Here is a 6,154-nt window from a genome sequence, read left to right as displayed (position 1 = left end):
TTCTCCACTGATACACACCATGTTTCGCTGGCGTATAACAGCACAGATTTTACGTTAGAGTTGAAAATTCGTATTTTGGTGCGTTCACTTATCTGCCTATTTTTCCAGATATTTCTTAAACTCGCAAAGGCAGCCCTTGCTTTCTTGATCCGTGCGCCTATGTCGATCTTGGTACCGCCGTCTGACGCCATTTGGCTACCAAGCTATTGGAAGCTTTCAACATTCTCCACTGGTTGCCCGGATATGTACTGTGAAACTGGAAGGAGTCACCGTGTTTACATCCAACGATTTGGTTTTGTTGACGTTGATGACTAAACTTGCCGAGGAGTAGCGCTCGGCGAGGTCTTTGAGCTTACTCTGCATATCAGAGCGCCGTTGCGCGAGGAGTGCAACGTCATCAGCCAATTCGAAGTCGTTTAGGTGCTCCATGGTTATAGGCTGCCATAACAGCCCGCGGTTTGGTTCACGGTCAATCGCATCTACCAGAATCTCATCGATTACGATGAGGAACAGTAACGGTGATAGAATACATCCTTGCCTCACACCAGCTACAACCCGGATAGGGTCGGACAAGACCCCATTGTGCAGCACTCTACACGAGAAGGCCTCGTACTGTGCCTCGATGAGGCCGATGATTTTCTCAGGAACTCCCTTGCGTCTCAGGGCGCCCCACATATTCTCGTGATTGAGACGGTCGAAAGCTTTTTCGTAGTCAATGAATACCAAGTAAAGGGACTCTTGGAATTCGTTGACCTGCTCCAGAATGATGCGGAGCGTGACAATATGGTCCACACAAGATCTTCCGGCATGGAATCCGGAGCCGCCGGAGAGTCGCATCGATCTTCTCCTGAATCCACCTAGGATAATTTTGCACAGAACTTTGAGAACGGTACACAGCAACATAATGCCTCGCCAGTTATCGCATACAGTCAGGTCACCCGTTTTGGGCACCTTCACTAAGATACCTTGCATCCAGTCGACCGGGAAAGTTGCGGTGTCCCAGATATTACGAAATAAACGATGCAGTAGTTGAGCGGATGTCATGGGGACAGCTTTGAGCATCTCGGCTGATATGCGGTCGACCCCTGGGGCTTTATTCGATTTTATGCTTTGAATGGCTGTTTAAATCTCTAGCTGTGATGTAGCTTCGGTATTGACGCGTGTTATACGTCGGATCCTAGGCAGATCATGCCGAGGTGGTGGTGGCCTGGCTGGCACTTGAAAAAGTTGTTCGAAGTGCTCGAACCAGAGTTTCAGTTGGTCAGTTGGGTCGGTCAATAACTGATCATTCGCGTCTTTCACAGGCATCGTTGCATTCATCTTCGCCCCGCTTAAGCGTCGTGAGATATCGTAGAGGAGACGAATGTCCCCGGTTGCGGCGGCTCTCTCTCCTTCGTCGGCCAGAGAGTCTGCCCACGCTCGCTTGTCCCGTCGACATGCGCGTTTTACATCCTTCTCAAGAGCCGCGTATCGTTGACGGGCTAAGACTTTGTCTCCTCTGGTTTTCGGTCGCTCTATCGCGGGTTTGGCTTCTCTTCGCTCCTCTATTTTCCTCCAGGTCTCATCGGTGATCCATTGTTGTCTCTGGGTGCGTAGTTCGCCCAGATTGTTTTCGCTGGTGGCGATGAAGGCATTCCTGATGACGGTCCATTGGTCTTTCACGCTGCCACCTTCCGGAATATCCGCGTCTCCAGTTCTTCAACGAAGGACCGTTTTACCGTGACATCTTCCAGTCGGCGTATGTTGAACCGTCGTCCAATTCTCTCCTCCTGCCGACGAATCCGCGCAATGCGCAGGCGTATTTCACCGATGAGAAGGTGATGATCAAGCGCGATATCGGCACTAAGTTTATTCCGTACATCAAAAAGGCTCCGTTTCCATTTTCGGCTGATGCAAATGTGGTCGATTTGATTTTCAGTAAAGCCGTCACGGGAGATCCACGTGACCTCGTGAACTGCTCGATGAGGAAAGAGCGATCCCCCGATCACCATGTCGTTATTACCACAGAATTCTGCGAACAGCTCTCCGTTTCCGCTCATTTCTCCAAGACCATGGCGTTCGGAGTAATGCGTTCATGGTTTGAGTTGTCGGATCCGATCTTCGCATTAAAGTCGCCCATCAGATCTTGATATCACCATTCGGAATTCTATCTACGACGGCATTGAGTTGGCTGTAGAAGTTCTCTTTGTCTTGCAGATCGGCAGCATCGGTTGGCGCATAACATTGGATTATAGTAAGTTTTCGGACCAGTGTTCTAAACCTGGCAACGATTGTCCTTTCACTTATGGGTTCCCATTTCATAAGCGCAGAGTGCGCCTGGGCGCTTAGTAGGTTGTTAGTGGTTGTTGAACCATGTTGATCAGCGCAAAGATATTGTTTGCAATGGGTCCATGACAACCAGTTCAAAAAGCTTCGATATTGCACTAAGCGATGTGATACCCCGGTAATTGTTCCCATCACGCTTGCTCCCTTTTTTGTAGACCGGAAACATATCTGCAGTCTTCCAGCAAGATGGGAATGTGCCGCTGGATAGAGAGAGTTGGAACAGGAGAAGGGGTTCAAGCAGACAGGTAATATTCTTTTTGAGAATCATCGATGGAACACCGTCAGGACCAGGCTTAGATGATGTCTTAAGCTTAGACATCGCTCTTGAGATGGCTTCGGCATTCACCTCGATATCACCGAGCGATTGAACAACAGGTAGTTGTTCGTCTTCAAACACACTGGCGAATTTAGCTGAGAACAGGTTACAGATTCACAATTGAATACCATGGACGATGGAAATCCAGTCTCTTTGCGCTGTTTATTTACGTAGCTCCAAAAGGACTTTGGGTGAGAACTTATTCGTCGCCGTATCCCTCTTTGGTAGCGTAGGAAATGATAACGACTGATCCGCGTATACTCGGTCGGCCACACTCTACGTAGGGGCGGAAACGAAATCTGTAAACAAGCATTAGACTGTAACCCAGGCAGACTAAGAGGCTCATGGCGGCGAAGCCTCAGTAAAGAAATAAAAGAAGTCGAAAGAAATCTAACCTGGCAACATGTTAAAACGATAGCTGGACATCGCTCAGGATGGAGATCTTTCAAGTCGGCCCTTTGCACCACCGGAGGTGTACAGGATCCATAAGTAAGTAAAGTAAGAGCAACATATGATTATACTAAAGACACACTGGTGGTACAAGTACCACGGTTATATACCCTAGTATATATTGTACCATGGTTTTCCACGTTGTACCAGCATAGTACAAGGTGACACACTAGTGGTACAACTTGTACCATGGTACGAATACCACCAGTGTGTCATTAGTATTAGGGCCGAAAAGCCAACAGATTCTGTACACGGATAAAAAAGAAAAATCTAATTAGCTTATTATTTAATCCGTTTGAACCTTTTTCAATTTTTAATATTTTCAACGCCTACAAATTAAGCTTTTACAATGATTTTTCGAAATTTATGCTTTCAAATGCATTTCAAATGATCGTTTTTAATCTTGTGACTTGGAAAACATATTTACTTTTTCTCGAGTTTTAAAAATGGCAGCAGTCTACATTATTTTTAATTTTAATAAGTTTTCCGGGCCATATTAGATGGTGCGGAAATGTTGAAATTGAACGCTTTTTGTAACGATTGACAATTGTCAACAAGTTTGTCACGGTCACGGACGATTGGAGCTCGAATTATTTGTTTCTTATCCGCTTGTTAATAGGTGGGTTAATAGGTGGTTTTGTTCTGTTATTTTTTCCCCAAAATTCTAACCAGTTTACCCCTTCCACAGATTTCAATCCTCATGATCTGGAATCTTTATTCAGATCCCGCCACGACAGCAGCGAAGAATAATGGCGAAAACCGGGTCGCGCGGCAGTGGGACACTTAATTTTGTACCTTCGGAGTTGTTCGGAGGTTTTGCCGTTGCCGGAGATAAACTTATCAGCGATCATGTTGGCGGCTAATTCATCCTTCAACGCGCCTCGATCAGTAACCGCAATCCACCACTGTGCTGTAATTGTATTCGATGGTGAAATCGAAGTGCAAGTGACCTATATGCGCCTATATATTTGCGCTTTTTAATAAAAAGTACATAAATGGTCTCTGAAACAACATGCAGTTTTATTTCTACTTTTGAAACGTCAAATTGTTTGTTTTTAAAGAATAGTCTTTTTACTGAATTAATTAACTTTAATCATCGCTAGATAAAAAAGGAATAATCATTTCAAAGATTAAATTAATAGTATTCACTCATAGCTTTACGCCGAATTATGCGAAGCAATGAGTGGATAGACCGAATATAGTTTTAGATTAGGATTTAATATTTTTAGCTTTCAAATTTTTATCCGTGTACATTATTTCCATCATTGGGTATTGGGCTTGGTATTGGGTTTACAAACTAAATATTGTTTTGTATAGACTTCGTCCCCTGTCACGGGAAATGCAAATCTCGCTCCTATTTAGATTACATGGAACCAGTTATCATGCGCCGTTCCTGCTACACACCAGCCGTTTCTGCTGCACATCAGCTAGTCAAAGTAAAAAGTAAATATGAAAAGATCAAAGTTAAAGGGGATTATAGTACTTATATTATTGACATCAATAATCGCAAAATTCACAAAATGAATTTAAGAAAAAACTAATGTTTGTTCAATACTTTATTGTTTCAGAATTTTGATGTGTACTGCAATTCCAATGCAAGGACAAATACAAATACATGATTTAAATAAAAACCCAATAGCCATAATACCTCTAGGGAAAGCAAAGATTAAAAATGAATACGTGAGAATAATACAACCCATTAATTTATCACAACTACATGACATAATTGTAAAATTTGACCAATTGATAAAAAGTAATTTATACAATAATCAGCTTTACAAATTATTGGAAGTGGAAGTCGAGTGAAACGTTGGGACACAATTGGAACGATTTTAAAATGGATTGCTGGAACACCCGATGCCGAGGATCTCCACATTATCAACCCTATAACCATGAATGCCCTAATTGACAATAACAATCAGCAAACCTACATCAATGAAAATATCAACTACCGATTTAAACATCTAAATCAAGCCGTCAACGAGTTAGTAGACTTGGATTTCAAATCAACACAACAACATGCAATTGAAATCAACCTCCTCACAATTATGCTAAATCTTAATGCCGCTCAACATCAAATAGAAGTGCTAGAAGATGCTATTTTACTTGCAAAAAATGGAATCCCTAGTAGTCAACTCTTTACTATGAAGGACTACTTAAGAATTAAACAGTTCCTCGAACACCAAATCCAAAATATCCACGTAAAATCCTTTGAAGACTTATTAAGTAAATCAAGTACACAGGTCGCAATGAATAATACACACGTTATGTACACGTTAAAAGTTCCAATGTTCTCAAGGGAAATCTACAGCTATGAGTATGTTAGTCCACTCATTTTAAATGGAAGTCGAATCCACATCAAGTCGAACTATCTTATCAACTATCTTATCAACAAGAGGACTCAGAAAATTTTATATGTGAATCCGAAATGCTACAACCAACAACTTCTTGTATTTTTAATTTGGTCCAATTACATCATGCAAATTGCACATACGAAAAAGTCTATTCAACTGGAATCATCAAGCGAATAAATGATGCTACTATCCTTTTTAACAACGTAAACACAACATTACAATCCAACTGTAGTAAATTGAATCAACGCTTAGAAGGATCATACTTAGTCCATTTTGAAAAATGTGAAGTCATTGATAGCGACAGCTATACGAATCTCATCATACAAACCTCAAAAATATCCTTCAGACCTACAACCGGAATACTAGCCCATGCCGAAAACCTAATGGATATTCCACCACACGAATATTTGGCAAATCTTACATTAAAGCACAGATCAGTGCTCAAGCACATGTACTTGACTAATAATTCTTTACAGTGGAAACTTTACGTTTTTGGAGCAATAAGTTTTTCAACTCTATTCCTAATAACAGCCGCTTTTACAATCTACTTCATCATCACCAAGAAACAATCTAGGATTCCAAAAATAGAAATCAACCTACAGGATCAAATGAAAGCATCTGCACCAGAAGAAAACCCAACGAAATCCCCATATTCGGATATTACCAATGAAAGACTTCAAGTTATCAATAATTATCTTAACATGCCAAC

At 41.9% G+C, this 6,154-nt stretch overlaps 1 long non-coding RNA gene across 1 annotated transcript; it reads left to right on the top strand.

Moving 5' to 3' along the window:
• Positions 1-3,344: 3,344 nt before the first annotated feature.
• On the top strand, positions 3,345-4,102 carry LOC134220750 (uncharacterized). The gene is made up of 2 exons (XR_009982042.1): positions 3,345-3,710; positions 3,780-4,102. It is a non-coding gene; the product is annotated as an uncharacterized LOC134220750 (long non-coding RNA).
• Positions 4,103-6,154: the final 2,052 nt, after the last annotated feature.

The sequence above is a fragment of the Armigeres subalbatus genome, chromosome 3 (genome assembly GCF_024139115.2).
Source record: "Armigeres subalbatus isolate Guangzhou_Male chromosome 3, GZ_Asu_2, whole genome shotgun sequence".
NCBI classification, from domain to species: domain Eukaryota; kingdom Metazoa; phylum Arthropoda; class Insecta; order Diptera; family Culicidae; genus Armigeres; species Armigeres subalbatus.
Note: the sequence above shows the minus strand (reverse complement) of the source record. Positions and strands in the feature narration are given on the sequence as shown.